Below are 18,534 nucleotides of genomic sequence, written 5' to 3'. Positions count from 1 at the left end.
GACAGGAATATGTTAAAAAGTGAAAAGATCTCTTGGAAAGGAGTTGTCATATTGATTGTGTGGGACTACAGCTTGATGTGATGTGATGTGATGTGATGTGATGTGATGTGATGTGATGTGATGTGATGTGATGTGATGTGATGTGATGTGATGTTATTTTATTTTATTTTATTTTATTTTATTTTATTTTATTTTATTTTATTTTATTTTATTTTATTTCTTTAGAGGATAAAATGTTAGGGGTCAACTTGTCAATCAAAACAGATGCCAGGAAAAAGCCAATAAAATAAGGATGTCTCATGGTCTTTGGATGTCTGGAATTGAGGAACACGTTTGGAGGAACTCTCAATCTGTAAACACACACACACACACTCTGACATGCATTATCTTACATAATTAATCACCTTTTCTTCTTCCACTGTTGGAAATATCTCTGAAAGTTTGTCACTTGATTCTCTGGTAATATAAACTTGAACCAAGCTGCCAATGCAATTTCAATAGTGTGGAAAAAGTAATATGTAACTCCCAAAGGAGTCCTGAATTGTCTTCAAAGGAAAAGAAGTTACCTCTGGCGCGCAACACTTATTGCAGTTTATGAAATATCCGTACCCAAAAGGCTCAGATGTCCACACTGCACTCCCTGTGAACTGAGCCCTAAAAGAGTAAATGCATGAAACAGATAAATAAGTAAACACACACTCATCTTTATATTCTCTGTCTGTATATACCCACCTCCTTTCATATTGTTGGGACCAGCTTCAAACAAGGTGAAAAGATATACCCTTCAAGACTTCAAAAGTGCATTTGATATCTCAGGCCGGACATTTGGCGCATTAATAATAGATTTTGTGATTTTATTATTTAAAAATGAATGGATGTCTCTTCTTGGATGACTGTTTCCTTTTCATCATCTTTATGTGCAAGCAGGCTGAACATCACGACAGCAACATGGGGTGTAATAAAGGGGAAGCTGTCAAAATGGCACAAAGAGGCTTCTTTATTTTTTTAACAGTCCTCCTCTGCTATATGCTGGGAGGGGCGTAATGCATTTGTTCCCCACCTCTATGGAAGGAGGAGGTGATAAAAGTGAGGGTGAATGACTCACACAGCAATTCTCTCCTTTCTCTGCACGTATGGAAGTGAATGGCCCACAGTTCACCTGTATCACCCCTAACATTTTCTGCATTGAAGAAAGGCTCCTGTATTCATTATACTGCTTGTTTTCATTTCATTTCATTATTTCAGTTTTTTTTTTTTTAAATTGTGTTCTACTTTTAGAACCTGCCAATGAAATAAAGGCATTTTAACCTTCATCCTCAAGACGAGTGCCCTGGTTCCTTCCTGCTTTTTCTAGTTTGTTCCTTCACCAAAGAGTACCGTCTTTTTTGTCCTACTACTTGTTTCAAGGAGCTTGCCTGTTTTCTGGACTTTTTACCACACAATCTTTTCCCGAACTTAACCATGCGTTAACCAAAGCTATTGAAATATAAAGTTTTCATTGTATCCAATACATGCAACATATCCGTGCTTTGCAGAAATGTACAATGGTAACATTTTTTTTCCGCCAATCAGGTTGCAATGCGTATCACAGTCATGCACCTCTTCAGAAATCCGAACATAAGCAACAGGCTACACTTCATTTAGAAAGCAAGTTAATCCCAACTGTTTCCAGGTAACAGTTAGAGGCCATGAAGAGAACAGTGTACGAGCGTCATACACGTTTGCATCTCCGGACTGCCTGAGATGCAAACATGTACGACTGTATACGAAGCAGCACATTCCTGCACAAGAACAAAGACTAAATCTCTGAAAATATGTGCTGGAAGAATAGAAGCTTTAAAATATTTATTTGACTTATGTTCTGTTGTCGAGGGGCTACCATTTTGGTTACGTTTATATTACAGATAGGTCCTGCATTTACTTGTTGGGGCATTGTTGCTCTTTTTGGCCTACAGCTGTTTTAGTGAGACAAAGAAGATGTTATTATTTCATAATAGTTCCTAGTTTTGTTCGTTTGGTTGTTTTTGTGTGTGTTGGTGATACATGATCTTAAACGGCAGACTTGCCTATTTTATTGTCTCTTTTCACCAATATTATTGATTTATTTTTATCTAATAACTCTCTCCTTCAGTTTGCCTGAGGAGGAGGTAGAGTGCCCAGTTTGCTGCTTCCGTTCAAAAGCACCACAGAGATTGAGGAGGAGTGGATTTGTTCTGATTAGAGGAGCAACACAATCAGCCAAGAAAAAAAAAGAAAAACCAAGTCAACAGGGGTTACTAAACAACCGAAGACTGACCTGAAGTTTAACCCTAACTGTGGTTAGTGGAGCAACGCGAATTACAAAACAAGTGAAGTGCCCTCAAATTCAGACTATTAGTCTGGGAAACTCTTTCTTGCACTGAAACGGAACAAAATAACCCTGCAACTTCGAAAAAAAATTAAATTAAAATTAAAAAAACGCTACACATCCTCACATCCTCATCTTTGTCGTGAACACAACTTTACTGCCTGATATGATTGGAGTTTGAAATTGCCTATTTTAGGATGGTAGTACATCAATGTTTCTGCTATCAATTTCCTGAATCCTTCCTTTTTTTTCCTGAGCAGTACTGGGTTTACACTTTTCAGTTATTTTGACAAACTACAGCAATACAAAAAAACCCAAAAAATAACTAAACAAAACAGACAAGAGGTGTTTCTCTGTAAACTTGAAATGCCCAGCCCCTTTTCTTCGCTAGAAAAGGAGCACAAACAGGTATGCAATGATGTATTTTTCACTGCTTTTGTGTAAATGCTATAAAGAACAATCTTTCACAACTGGTTTATCAAGTTTTGATAAACCAGTTTTTAAGCAGAAAGGACAAAAAAGAGAAAGAAAAAGAAAATAGTACCAGCTTCTCAGATGTGGATATCTGACAGATCATCAAGTCTTTTCTATAATAGTAAACTTAACTCTTAACTCTTTGGGGAAAATCAAAAAAAAAGGGTAATCCACAGATAAATTAATAATGAGAACAATTATTGGCTGCAGTAGTTATCCTTATGCAAAGCGCCATTGTTAAGTAAAAATATTACAAAAAAAGAAACATTTGTTGTTGCCACATACTAAAGGTCATTAAAATTCTGTTTTGCGCCTCTTTACTCATGACACCACTTTTTTTCTCCTCCTCTCATGCAGTCCACTTGTTCCCTTTCTTAAATTTGTTTCATTACCAGACTTCCTCTCTGAGCCTTGAACACTGTTGAACTGACACATTCTGGCCTTCCTGACAGAGACCAATTAGTGAGCGTAAGGTTGAACAGCTTGAGGCCTAAGGCTGCCAACACTACTCTTTAGTGCCTGTTGGACGAAACCATTTGATAATGATCCTACACTCAACATTACTGTAAGCTAAGTCCAATAATGACCAGACCCCTCTGCAGGCGGGATGGACCTGGCCATGGCAGGTCATAGAAAAGTATGTGTTGAAATACGGTGCAATGACCACCGTTCTTCAAACCCATCCAAAAGGTGTTGTGCAATGGCACATAATAAGCCTCCAGATGAGGCCGCGAACGTTCACAGCAGAACCAATTTATTTGGTCTTCTTCAGATATACTATGTATGCATGCTGTTTTCCAGATTTGACTAAATGGAAAAACACATGCAGATTAAAATCTCTTAGTCACTAAGTGCATTCAAGCAGCAATGGCATTATTTGTCAGGCACAGGCCTGTTGATGTTAGTGAAGAATGCCTGTGATTTCCCTTGCCAACAAATGCATAAAATGCAGAACATCTAAAAACTTGATTTCCTTTGGTAAAAAGAGAAAATTGAAAATGCCCTTGCATGTAAGAAGATCACACACTGTATTTCCTCAAAGAGCCTGATTCGACTGAATATCCAAAGCTTGTTTCCTTCTTACTATGATACACAAATGTGTGTCAGAGAAAAAAAAGTACTATGAATTATGTTCACAGCCAAGGACCATATCAAATGATATTCCACTATTAGCTTACACATTCAGAGGCAACAGCAAGTCCCAGTAGCCCCTGGTAGAGATTACAGAAAGAAGTGGGGTGGCATTTTTAGAAAGCTCCCACTTCATCTGAAGCTTTTTTTTTTCACTCTCAGATTTCCCTGTAGTAATTATATAAACGAAGAATATCCCTTTTTATAATTTACCACACATTTTGACCACTGATAAACGATGTGTGCCTAATGGATTGGACAACTCATTTAGCCTACTAAATGGCACACAGTAAAAAAGTGCACCACACGATAACATGCTTTTTAATGAATTTGTGGGAAAATGTGTTTTGGAATGTAACTACCACATTTTTTTTATTGTCAGACAGATGTAGCTCTGTAAAAAAGCCCGCAAGAAACAGCTGTCAGCGAAGGAAGTAGCTGCATGTACTGATGTCTTTATGAGTTGTACTAATGAAATACGGCAGGTGATTCAAGTTTATGAAGCTCAGTATTTATTCCCCAAACTTTAGGGCCCCTTATCCGTGGTAAAAACAGCTCCTGAAGGAGAAGGTGAAGGCGGTCGTTTGCTTGTACTGGTATCATAATTTAAAAAAAAATCTGTGGGTCTCCAGCTCTCTTTATCTGTCTCTCCGTGTGTGTGCATGTGTGTGCACGTACATGCAAACCAGTCCAGCTGGATATTAATTTAAGCCCCGCTTGCCAAGAATGGCGGATGCAGCAGTGCTACAACAGCATCACTCTGGCTTTAATGACTCAGTGCCAAATGAATTAGACTGACAGCAATTTATTGACCCAATTTTGAAACAGAATTTCTGGAATCATCTTCAGTAACAAATTGGGCTCTGCATGGTAACTGCTGCCGAGCTACCTTGTGTGTTCGTAATATCCGAGTTACTCATGAATCGTGTGGGGCTCATTATTTTCTCCCTCTCCTTTTTTATTAATAAGTAAGGAGCACGATGGTGGCCTGGCAGTCTAAGAGGCACAAATGTAGCCACAGCATATTTGGTTTGAAACCATCTGAAAACCTCTCAGCATGTTTCTTCCCTTCCTATGAATGATCCAGAATTTCATAGATCTTCAGTTTGAAAAACTAGAAATGCCGCCTCGCAGTTGTATGCCTCTACAGAACACATTCATGTCTCTGAAAATGTGGATGCTTCACACACACACACACGCACGCACACACACACACACACACACACACACACACACACACACACACACACACACACCTTTCCCCCCAGCAGCACAGACAATACAGTCAGCACAGTTTCAAGACAAACACCCAAGATTAGTGTCACCAATTCCTGAGTTATGGTGTCAAATAATGGGCAGAAAAGTGTTTTTGCATAACAATATGATGTCACAGCGAAGATGACATTTGTTTTTTCCCGATTTAGTCTGTCAATTCAGTCAAATCAGTCAAAAAAAATTAAAATTAAAATTACAAAAGTAAAAAAGCCAAAAACTAACCCTGAAAATTTTGGAAGACAAAAAAAAGTCAACTAAACTGAATTGAAAAAAATCTTAAAAAATGAAATGAAAATTAAAGAAAAGTACAAAATTACATTATTCTTAATATACAATAGCACTATAACGAGTCACACATTGGTGTAATGAGAAGATTGATTTTTATTAAGATTTAACACCCAGCCCTGAGTTAAATGTCCTGGGTTGATATTTTAGCTGAAGGACACAGCGTTTGCTCAGTGTCAGTTCTACGCAAACACATTTGCAAACAATACCTTGGCAATCATGACGGGTTTGCCATGTTCAGTTACATGATAGAATATCACTGGTTGTGGGGGAGGCTTGCTGGGAGGGAAGACAAATTCTGTTAAAACACATCTGTTGATTGGCCACACCGTGGGAATTCAGAGAATAATAACCCTGTGAAGGCAGTGGGAGAGAGAGCTGGGATGAAGGGATCTAAATCCGTGCTGTGGACAAACAGGAAAGCCGTTTCCCTGGCATCTTCCTTCCCTCGGAGATTACATGTCTCTCGTTTTCATCATAACATCCAAGTTGGCTTGCCACCATTAATAGGACAGACCTCAGTACTTATCCCCATCACATTGCAGTGGCCAGAAAAACAGACCACAGCGGAGCAACTGTGTCAGCTGCACATCACCGCGTCTTTACCAATGCACAACATGTAAGAACGCAGCGAGGAATCTGAGTGTGTTTAAATGTTGAAACAACATGCACTCCTTTTTACAACAGCAGGCTTGAGGTCCAATTACACAGCCTGAGTGAAATACTAAAATACTCTCAATAGGTTCAAGTGCGAGGCTGTGGGCTGCAGTCAGGTGGACAGCATGAAAAGGTAATATACTGTAGCTGCAGAGCACAATTCAGAGCCCGCGGTGGGTTCAGGCAGTTTCTGCACCACAGTCCTCCTGGCTGTTCAACCCGTCCTCGTTCGCTCGTTCAATATACCTCCACCTCTGCAGGCTAAAGCCCATATACTGGACGCTTCATCTCTCCACAGTATTTAATGTGTTTCTTCCTTCCCACTCCCACTCCAAACCTTTGCCAAATGCTTGCTTGACAACACATCCCTCAGCCTTTGCAGCAGACAAGTAATATGGGCTCATTTTGCAGCAGCCCATGGCACTGACAGGAGTGGGCTTGTGTCTGCCAGAACTGATTACTTGCTAAGATTGCTGATAACATTGTCAAATCATCCAAACTTTGAGACAGTTTTTTTTTCTTCCCCCTTCTACCTGAAGAAAATGTGACCCTGTTTTATTTGTGGGCCAATTTCTGTGACATCCGCATTTTGCAGACAAAGCCTGATGGGACTCTAAATAAAATTGCCTGTGGATTTTTTCTCCCGTACAACCAATATTTTTCATCAATGGAAAATAAATTCTGTGTTCAATATCTTAAATCCCGGTCCAGAATAATTATTCCAGCATTGTCACCGTGCTTTTATCTTCAGCTACCGGAAGAAAAACATCATCAGGGAAACACGCACCGGCCTCTCTCAAATAAGCATTTTTAATCTCTTTCATTAGGTTGGCATTACAGCTTTGAGAAACTGATTAGATGTCTCATTCCCAGCGCCTGTACTGATTGTTGTTAATGGCAACCTGTTTTGCAGGGGCATTGTCAGACTGAGCATTTGGCTCGCTTCGTCCAAGCAACTCTCTGAAACGCACGGCTGTTTTAATTACTGCTCCATTCAGATCAATGCGCCATTGGTACTGTGATCAGTATTCAGTATTTGAGTTTTCCTTAAAAACACTCGCTCGTTGTGCCTGAGGTCTTGATTGTGAAGAGCTTGTTTATGTGAGCAGGCTTAATCAAAGATTCTCTAGCTGTGATTTTACACGTTGGATGTCAATGAGTGCTCAGAACAAAATATGACTCCTCTCCAAGGCAAAGCACTGCTCAAACAGTTAAAACAAAATGTTGTTACTAGTTTGCACCTGGTTGCCTGAAATAAACGTCCTGTCAACACATAGAGCTATTTTTGAAAACAGAGTTATCCGTTCTGTTGGAAAAAAAATAAATAAATAACAAACCTGTCCAAAGACCTACGTTTCTGTCCACACTAGGGTTTGACTGGTATTGGTTTTTCAGGGATGATACAGACACTGATTATTAGTAGTTAATAAGAGCAATAACCAATATGCATTTAAAATAAAAATTAAAATCTATCTGTCAATATTTAGAATTAAGAATATATTAAACTCCAAGACAAAACTTTGCTTAAATGCCTTTAGCAAATGTTGACTGAAACGTTCAACATCATATACAGTAGGTTTTTTTTAAAGTCAAGTAAAAATTTACATTAAAAATGAAAAAATTAAGAAAAGCTCCCCGAGGTTTACAAAGTGAAAGTTCCTCCCAAGCTGACACTTTCTCTGACATTTTTTAATTAAATACTTTTATCTGTGATCATTAAAGTAAAATGTTGATACAGATATTCACTAAAATTCCAAATACCGATAATACGTCGACCCCTAATCCACACTACAATGCAAAAATGCACATGGGACTTAAGCAGTATTTCCTCATTGCAAACATATTAAAGTTTAGGCTACTGGCTAACATCATCTTTTTCAAAACACACTGGTCAATCACAGGCATAGTAGGAAAAAAATGTCAAAATTGGCAGTCGGGAAAATAAAAAAATATATATCTGTTTATGTGTAGATGGGGTCAAGGATTGTTTTGTCTAAGTTTTGCAGACAGTGATAGTGAGTGATGTAAAAACATTATGTATGACATGCTGCTCTTGAAAATCCCTAGCTTTATAATGCAGTAGCAATACATTATAAATTAGCTGGTCAATTAATTCTTTATGAGAAGGAAAACGTGAAGATCTACTGGAAATACCAACACTGTATTTTTTTGAGAAAAAAAGAAAAAGAGAGATACATATGATAGATATCCTTTTGGCCACTAAATACAATTATGCAATATAAAGATAAGTAGAATATACAATCACAATAAACCGTATAGACAAAAAAGGACGTAGATTCATCCCACCAATAAACTACCAAAATATATTCAAAACTAAGGTATGCTTGAAATCGTGATCCACAGATAGGCTGTGTGTGTTACAGGGTAATGCCTGTGCCTCTCCTGCTGGTAATTGCAGCAAGTCAGAGAGGAGGAGGCAGACCGGGGCTCCAGATGCCCTCTTCCAGGCCAGACCTCCCTCAGGACAGGCTGGTCTTGTCTTGCGCTGCCTCAGCCGGCGAGAGGCTGACTGCTGATTCCATTAACTTAGCCACTAATAAGAACTACACCTGGGTCCTTGTTGTCCTGCAACATATCCCCATCCATCCGTCCCCCGCACCCCCTTCATCTCCAGTCACGCTCCAGGAAAATAATGAGTGGAAAGAAAGAAAGAAATAATTTGAGTAAAATGTGAATATTTCAGCTACAGAAATGTATCTTCTCTACAGGCTTCAAAAAGTCAACCCACGGAAAAGGTTCATTGGAAGTTTACCAAAACATCTCTGCATTGCCCTGTATAATACTACGACCGAGCTTGATAAACTGCAGTGCTGATCCACACGTATTTTAAACACCACAAAATTACACCAGACAGAGCAGCTTAATATCAAGAAAAATAATCAATATCCAAAAGCTGTACATTCACAGCATGCCTTGACATCTATAATTCAGTTATATCCTTAAATACACACTGGTGGCAATTGAGAAATTTTGCAAAACACCTGTTTCCAACAACAGTTTAAACAGAAATGGTATTAATACATGCTAAAAGTATTTTAACTTGGAACTTGGATGGAACCACAGTCTTCGGCAAAGGGGTTACAGATTGAATTTGGAGCACCTTGTCTTCTTGGCACAATACTCAGATGAGCAGGCGTACACCTTTTCTACCTTTTCTGCTCTTATTTGATGTTCCCTACACTCCAACAGCTACTGAAGCTGCCCAGTGAAATGTTAAAGAAAAGAAACATGAGCAATTGCGCTCCTCCGGTGGCCAATTAAAGTTAACAGATAAACCAGACGCAATTAATTCTGAATTATTACTGTGCATTAGTTTTACAGTGTAAATACTCCCTTAGCTTATTAACAATTCACAGACATTATAATTCACTGCAGTGTCTTTTGATATTCAAAAGCAATGTTTCAATAGTTTAATCAAATGTGTGGACGTGGCTCTGGCCTGTGAAACTCACTGTGCCGCAGTAAATTCACTGTTTAGCTACCTATTATTGACCACTTTTACTTATCTTATCTTTATCTTAATTACTTATCTGTGAACAAAGCCCCTCATTTTCTCTCAAGTCTGTTTTCAAACTCATTTGTAACCATTATCATTTTCAAAACATTTCCAAGCACTTTTTGGAGTTTGTCTTTTCCCTTCTTTACTTCTAATTTTGGTGTTTAATTGTAATTTAATGAATTTTAAACTGCCGTAAGGTAATGTTTTTGTCAGTTTGGCTCAGTGGCGCATTGTAACAAAGTAATAATACTTTGTTACAAATATTTTTTGGGTATTGAGTGTGTATTGAATGCTCCTTTTTTAAGGTGGTGTATGTTGGGAAGAAAACGTAAACATTCTTAAAATTCTGACCGCTTGCTTTTATGTTAACATAATATAATTGCTCTTTTAATTTAAATAGGAACATTTAATATAATACAATTACTTTTGATAATTACAGTAAACAGCACTTTTTTTAAGGCTTTTACTCAAGCGATATTCTAATAGGTGATTTAAACTTCTTCCAAAGTCTTTTTCTAGTATCACTCATATTAGTATTACTCAAACATGGCTGCTACATGTGCTGTGAGCATGTGTGCTACACAGCATTTCACTCTTATTTGAGCAAATGAGTTGTTGAGGCCTGAAGCCGATATTTTCTGAATCCGTTCCAGAATGTTATGTTTTTACTGCTGGAACCTCCATCGTATCGGCAGCGCGCCTACACGACGTCCCTGTAACGTATCATGGCCTTCAATTAAATGTCAGTCAATCCTTCGTATGGACTGATGCCAATACACTTTTTTTTCTGTCTCCCTGTCCTGTGTGCATACTTGCACGGGACACTTCTGTGCCCCGTACAGCAGTTGGCCAGCCTGAAATGCCCTGATTGACGCCTGACTCCGAGCATCCGTTCCACCTCTTGCTTAGCTGAGCCTGTGCCAAGAGGATTAAAAATGGAGTCCTCTAGGGCCACGCCATGCCATCTGGACAGCGTTGATCTGGGAGCAGGGTTGTCAGCCAGGACTGCTGAGTGTATAAAACGCTGCATAGCTACATTCAAATACAGCTCTCAGCTTTTGGGAGTCATATTTTATTAAAAAAAAAAGCGCCATTTCCACGCAATTCAGCGTTCCTTTTTCCACATCACTCTCATTTTATATTGCTTCCTCTGAGGAGGGGAGATTATTTGTATTCATTTGATTTTTTTTTTTACTTTCTGTTGATAAAATGATTGGCAAATTGGAGTAAATGTGGGAGTCTTCAGCGTAAAATTCCCCCATGATTTGAAATGTCTTGTTTCCTATCTTTAAATAAAGTGGTTCTCACTGTCAAAGACTCAGCTATTCGTCTTTTTTTGCTGGTCTCCTGTCCTGAAATTTAAACAAGTTAGAGAATAAGGCTTTTTTTTTTTTTTTTTGTTTTTTTTGTTTTTTTATTACAGGCAACTGAAGAAAACTGCATTAATTTCAGCACAATCAATATTGTTGAGAATTCATCTGAGGTTTTTACTTTTATTTAAATAAAAAAAGTTACTTTAAGCAAAGGGAAGGAAAGAAAGGGATTTTTTTTTACTGAGTCCTGTCCATCTTTGAGACAGTCAAAATGAAATATAGAGAAGAGTAAATGCTAATGCCTCAATAACCTTTTCCATAGAGTGATGTGTGCCACCTTTGATTCCCCCCACCATATCAAGGTCTAATTTTAAAGGTTAAAACTGGTGGTTGCTCCTCAATATGCTGGGGAGATGCAAGATGACATCTGTGTTCTGCATGACCAAGTAAGGCAAGTAGCAGTGCATTAAATCATGCAAAACATGAAAATAAGGGAATTTAGGTCACCGTCAGCGACAACTCCCAGACTTCAGAGAATGTTCTGAATGAGTTTTGATGTTTCCATGATGTAATTTTTTTTTCTCTGTGTTGATGTCTGTTGGGAATAGCGGGGGAGGTGTCGGGTTTCTTCATTAGCTGGTTCTCTTTGAGAGGTTATGGGTATTAGCAGGAACCAGCTGATGCCTCCTCTTCCAACTGGAACACCCCCAAACCCCAGTCCAGCCCAGACTATCCCCCTAACCCATGCACTTTATCATTTCTCTTTTAGCCAGCACACATGAGACACGTATCACAACCCCAACAAGTCTGCTATTAACACCAACTCAAACTTTTTAATCATGCTCTCTGCAACTTTGAGAGCAGCAAACAAGTATTCATCTGAAGAAATCGTGAAGAAAAGCAGCAAAAGCAGTCACAGACCCTCTCTTTATGTTTTAATCCAAGCCTTTCTGTTTTTTGTTATGGTAGCCATTATCTCCACATGTGCATTGTAGCGCATGCGAGTCCCTGTTTGTGTGTATCCAACTGGCAAGTCATTTTTTTCCCCAAGCGCGATCTGCCAGATACAAAGCACACTTGGTAGAACAAATTGTGCATCCCACTGGTAACACTCAACTGATAACACCTTCCGAACCCTTCAATCCCACCTCTGCCCCCAGTATAACACCATTAGCTCTATCCAGACTATTGTTGTTTAAAGCACTGGTCACGCTGTTAGCACCGTTAGCTCTAGCAGGCTTAGCGACCCCCATGTTGAGAATCGGTGCAGGTAATCCTGGCCAACACTCTAAATCACAGATAAGCTTTGAATGTCATATACAGCTCCCTTACAGATGTAAATACATGCTTACCATAAGGTGTTTTAGGACCAAACAGTTCTGAGGAACTCCCTGAGAAAAACTGCCCACTGACGAGCTACCCTGAAAACTACAAACCTTTGAGATTTTTTTTTTTCCTGTCTGCATTTGCACACACTGACACGTGAGTAAGCCAGCAGTTGGTGTAGCACCGTCACTTTTACTCTGATGAGTCAAAATGGCGTTGTATTTTCAACGGTAAAATCTGGAATTCCCGGTCGGCCCTTTTAGACAGCTATCGGGTTTTCAAAAATGACAGTTGTCGGAAATGCATTGGCTGTCTTTGACTAATCAAAGTACATCCCGACCCATAACTGTACATGTCTGTCACACTCATGGTTCCTCTGTGCTGTAAATGCTCCTATTCTGAAATAGGAGCTAAAAAAGTTCTCCAAAGGGCGTTTTAAGAACATCACAAAAAGGGGGGTTATTAGAGCTTTAAAAAGTTCCCCTGGTCTAAAAGCACCTATAGATGGTATTTCTGGACTGTGTCTCACATAAAAAATAAAAATGCATAAATGCACTCATACACTATTTCCCCATTATTGCACCATTTAAGTCAAGCTGAAAACTAAAATGAGTTTCTGTAATATATATATATATTTGCTGTGTAAATGACATGCCTTGTGGCCTCCCTTTAAGGACAAAAATATGAAATAAAATTAATTTTTTATTTATCCAAGCACCGCATCCCCTGTGTTCATCTGCCAGTAGGGTTGCCATTGGGTATCTAAATGGAGAACTAATTTGCATAAACTGTGGCCAAGCAAAACATTTGATTTTAAATTGTATTAGCATAAAACAGTAATTGCCAGTTGCCTATTGCAGTGTGACGGATACAGAGATCATTTGGCTTGCAAGTGTATTTACATTAGGACCTCATCCCATTGCTGGCTCAGCTGTCAGTCAAACAAGAATAATGGACCCCGACATCACCACACCTTTTACTCCAACATCTAGCACTCCCAACCTTCCACGGGACATTACTGGAGAAATAAAATAATAAATAAATAAATAGAAAATAAATAAATAAAATAGAATAAAAATATTTAATGACATTTAACTTAATAAATAAAAAAAACAACTCTCATAATTTCCAAGAAAAAATAATTAACTCAATTCTGACTGAAAAGAGCGAGAAGTTCTCTAATTTCAGCTGGGACCTTAAAGGGTCTGTAAGCACATGAGCTCCGGACAAAAGAGTGATCTCCAAGTGTCTTTCCGATTAGAATATCCCTGGTGACCACAGCACACACCACTGGCTGTGTGTGTGTGTCATTAGGGGGGTTGGGGGTGGGGTGATGCTAGTTGGCTCTAATCTCCTTGATGATGAAGATCCCCCAGTGCTCAGGGGACCTGACGAAGGGGGGATTGCGCTACTGCCTTACGCCAATGCAATCACGACTGTCGCTCGCCACTGAGCCAGCAGCGCTCACAAACCGTCTCACATTCCCCTCTGCCCCTCTCTCTCTCTCTGTCTCTCTTTCCTTCACACACTTCCTCTCTCACTCTCTGATGCACGCGCACACAAGCTTCTTTCTCTCACTTCACCGCTCACTCACTCGCTCTCTCTCTCAGTCGTCATCCTGTAGCCGCACCGACGCGCTCCACTTTGCTTCCCCGTGTATTCTCCGGCTATTGCTGTTGTCTCTGTAACTCGCACGGCGCATACACTCAGAAAGCATCCGCTTCTGTGTCAGCGTGGGCTCAAACTGTACACAAGAGAGCGGGATAATGAAAGAAAGGCACCAAAGAGGAGTGCAGGGTGAGAGAGGGAATTAAAAGAGGAGTAAAAGCAGCAAAGGAGAGAGTCTGGCTCTTGCAAAGAGGTGGGAGGACAGTTTGATTCAGTGATTATTTGGATTAAACTGGCTGCGTCTCTGCTCTAAAGTGTCCCACTCAAGGTAAGTGTGTCTTCTCTCTCTGCCTGTAGCCATGCACCCTAGTTTTCACCTTCATAGAAAACATTTCCAGCTTTGTGCAGTTGATGTACGTTTTATAGCTTGTTGACAGAGCTTAATGCAACAGAAGGTGCTTTATTCAATTATGTTATCAGCGTCGTTACCTCTGCAAACACAGCTGAGACACTTCCTTCTAACAGCTGGTTAAGTCACATGAAATGTGCCTCGGCGGTGCCCTTGACAACGTTTCAACCAAAGGAGTTGTGACTGCTGCTCAAGTCTGAGGGACCGCAGATACTTGTGCGTCTCTTGTGTCGCGGCTCGTGGAATGAAATCGCAAGCCAGCGAGTGTCAATTGAAGTAGATTGGTTTACATGTCAGGAAACACTTTACTCTGAATGTGCTGACCCCATTTGTAGGTCTGACTTATTTTAGTTGATTTGCATATGAAAGGCTGTGTGGCTGTGTTGGAGAGTGTTCAGCGCTGATTAACACACCCTGGCATGTCAAGTGGTTTTGGCAAGTTGATCTAAGCTGTGCGTAAATAAGCCACCAAACTACAAATCTTTTTTTTAAACCACATTTCACTTCTGTGATTATGTTGAAAATGTGAATTCTACTTGAATATGACAGCCTCAAGGACAAGCACATGCATTCAGGTCCAGAGTGTTCACACAGTGCAGTGGTCATAAAACTGCTTCCAACTGAGAGTGAGAACACACGAGGTCTGACGGCTCAATCGCAGGCTCCAGATTATTCCTACTGTTTGTACACAGTGTATATCGGCAATATAACTGACCATTCTGCTGGTGTGGAGAGGGATTAAAAAGAACAATCTGAGAGGATATCAAAGAGGCTTGACTGAATCTGGTTTGCTGAGAAACGGCGGATCACAGATGCAACCTTGCCCCCATTCCGCAGCAGCAGATGCTTATTCGGATGAGCCAGAAAGGAAATGTAAGGACACAAAATATAGCGATGTACCCCGCAGCAATGCTGAGCTACATCTGCTGTGAATTTATACATTTGATTGTTACATCAGCAGTCCCCCTGGACACTGTTATACCATCAAGTTTGCATCTCTTCAAATCTTCCAAGGCTCAGTTATCTCCAGTGCTGTGTTGCATCTGGAGTCTGAGCAACTGGCACCCACATGGAGAGAAACAGACGAGATCCAATGACTATCACTTAAAAGACTTTTCAGCAAATGCGCATTGCCATTATCACACCAGAAATAACAGAGATTACTCACTTACAATTCTCAGTATGTGTGTAACATTATTTCAGCCTGACTGAAGAGACGCCTTAAGAATTCTAGCACAGGTTTTTCAAAGTCAATCCCATCTTCGCTTACAGATTAGATAAAAAAAAATAAGCTCTCGCCTTCCAATACTTTAAGCACATCTAATGTAACTCACTTTACTGTCGGAGGCAGCGAGTAGTCTTATCAGCATTCAGCTGAAAACACCTGCTTTGGAATAATCAAATTACGCTCCAAGGAGTCCACTTCCAGAGGAAAAGAGGAGCTGGACCCTTTGAGTACACAGAGGCTACTGTGCAGAAAATGAGCATTCAGGGCATGCAGCCACCAACCACTCAGGTATTATAACTGCATTAGAGGGGATAAATGAAGAGACACGCAATATACTTGTGGTATATTAAGTGACAATAGTGACACTGCCAGGCTCTGGTGCATATCGTGACAAAAGAATTGAGGTGATAGAGAAAAAAAAAATCCTTTAATAATATAGTTAACCTCTTTGCTAACTGTTAAGAATGAAATAATGTCTGTCATTTGTTTTTTGTTACAAATGCTGCAAACTTTCAGTAGAAGGTGAACCTTTCATTGTATTATATATTAGGCTATGTCAGATCACCCTGTATCACACTATGCCCTCTCTTTGCGCAGATTTAATCAAGTCAGTTTTTTTTGGCCAGTCAAATTGTTCAACTGTGTGATGTGTTCATGTGCAGGGTTTCCAACACATTTATGTATTTGTGGCGGCCTGCCACAGGTTAAACAAATGCAGCCACAACTGCTACGTTCATGTTTCAACGCTGTCACTTTTTAACCAGCCTTTAAATCACAGAGGAGACCGGGTGGGACAAATACCCGAAAACGCAAAACAAGACGTTGCTGAACAACTAAAACAGAGGAAAAATTTAAACTGAACTAGGGTAGTCCAGTGGGTCAGTCCCCTCTCCAATGTGCTTTACCCTGCCTTTTATCTGGAGCAAATACTTCAACATACTGCCAACATTTTTGCATCCCTAAATATTCTGTGTCATAGCTACCAGATGCAACCAAAGCGTCTCAGCTGAAAAGAAGAAAAACATTTTGTCCCTCAGTGCCATTCTGTGTTCTACATTTAGCAATTTAGTTTGTATGAACTGTGTCATCTTTGTCATCATACAGCAACAATATATCTAATACCCAGAGTTTCACACATATTCATTTATTTGTGGCAGCCCACCCCGGTTAAATCATCTGCCAGGACACATTGATTTCATATTTTTGGAGCTGGTCTGTTTATGAAGAGCACTATTGGAATATATATCTTTTGGTTATGCATTTCACAACAGTCTCAGAGTGCAGAGCACACTCTGGGCACAGACTGAGCAACAGAACACTAGGCACAGAGAAACTGAAACTTCATCAGTCAGATCGGGTTATCCACCCTGCCACTCAACTAGCTGCTGAAGGGATAAAGAACTCATGATGAGTTCTGCATGCGCTGCATTCGCAGGCCCGTAAAAAAAAAGTCCAAATTTAGAGAAGGGATGTACAGTGATGACAAAAAAAGGGACATCCAAGATTAAAAAATAAAAAATAAAAAAAGGAAAGTTTGCTAATTCCACAGCCTCTCGTCAGCAACCATCACACAAAGATTGTTATTATGCAGAAACTACAATAAACAATAAATTTATTAATTATTAGTTTTAAAGCAACACAATTTAGGAAAAATAAAATAATTTGCAAAAACAAAACAAAAAAGGCAAGAATACCGTAAAACCCAATGCTGAGCCTTCTTTAATCGACATACAGGACAGTCCTTCACTGCAAAAGCTCCACTTTTAATCCTATTTTTAGCTCTATTTTTAACATAAATTAATTTAACCTGAAATTATGTGTAATTAGTTTTGTGGATTTTAGATACATTTAAATCAAGACACATCAGGCAAAAAAAGATATCACCACTTTGGCGCAAAAGACAAAAATGCTAGAATTATTTTTTTTTGTACAAACTGGATTTTTTTTTATATTGAGTGATTGTGTATTCAACCATCATATACCAATTCATTTTTGTGTTGCAAATACTATGCTCAGAGGAAACCTAAGACAGCCAAAGCAAAATGTGTTATCAATTACCTTCATGGCCTGACAGATATAAATCTGCCACAGCAAGACCACACGTCAGGGTGAATGTGAAGTCTCTGTGTGCCTGTCTCTGCCCTGACTGTGTCCATGTAAATTTAATGGAAGCACTGAGTGCTCCGCGGTAAATTAAAGCACATGTCCACTAAGCTGTCATCATATCTTTGCATCCGCTGCACTGTTTGATTAGGGTGAGCTGTTATTTATGGATGGTCCGCAGCCTTTAGCGTAAGCAGAACCTCGGTGATCAGTCATCCGGATATGCCACCTATCACCACATTTTGAAGTGAGTGTCCATCAAGAGCCCTGGGCTTAAAAAGAATCGATACTTGAGATTATTTGGAGTCTCCAGACTCTCTTTACCTTGGGCTCTTCAATCTCCGCCCCCACTCAATGGACTCATTTTAACATCATTCCGCTCTAAATCAGGTGTGTCCGAGTGTGCATATGTGGATCTATGTGTGTGTCTAAGTGTGTGTGTGTGTTTGAGCCTGAAAGTGTGTCTGTCTGGGTGCATTTCTGACGCTAAATACGATGTAATAAGCTTTCTGTCAGAAACTTGCTTGCACAGTTTAGAGCATCTGAATGCTAATCAGAAAGTGGATTTGGTTGTTCTGTCTGCAGTCTCAGGGCCAGTCTCAGATGAAACTATTGTTCTTTGTATGAACGTGCTTTGTGTCAGGCAGCAATTTCTCCCACGGCGAGCTACACTCTGCCAAGACCCCTGCAGCCCTCGAAGACAGGGCTCTCCCCGGCACTCAGACAATCATCAGCAAGAGTCCTAAACATCTCAAATTAAAGTCTTACAGTGATGGATGACTCTCTATCTCCAGGAGATATTGTGCACGCTTCTGCTCTGAATGATGGGCGACTCCTCTTCACTCCACTTAGCAATTA

General features: G+C 39.8%; 1 protein-coding gene across 1 annotated transcript in view; it reads left to right on the top strand.

The window, feature by feature from the left end:
- The first annotated feature begins 13,667 nt into the window (after positions 1-13,667).
- The window catches only part of LOC121960545 (cadherin-12-like), a 119,051-nt gene continuing 114,184 nt past the window's right edge, over positions 13,668-18,534 (top strand). Inside the window, exon 1 of the mRNA XM_042510309.2 lies at positions 13,668-14,264. The gene's annotated coding sequence lies outside the window, so the exon portion shown is untranslated. The remainder of the gene's footprint in view (positions 14,265-18,534) is intronic.

This window comes from Plectropomus leopardus, chromosome 21 (assembly GCF_026936395.1).
Source record: "Plectropomus leopardus strain MGB_pleo_1.0 chromosome 21, ASM2693639v1, whole genome shotgun sequence".
Classification (NCBI taxonomy): domain Eukaryota; kingdom Metazoa; phylum Chordata; class Actinopteri; order Perciformes; family Serranidae; genus Plectropomus; species Plectropomus leopardus.
Note: the sequence above shows the minus strand (reverse complement) of the source record. Positions and strands in the feature narration are given on the sequence as shown.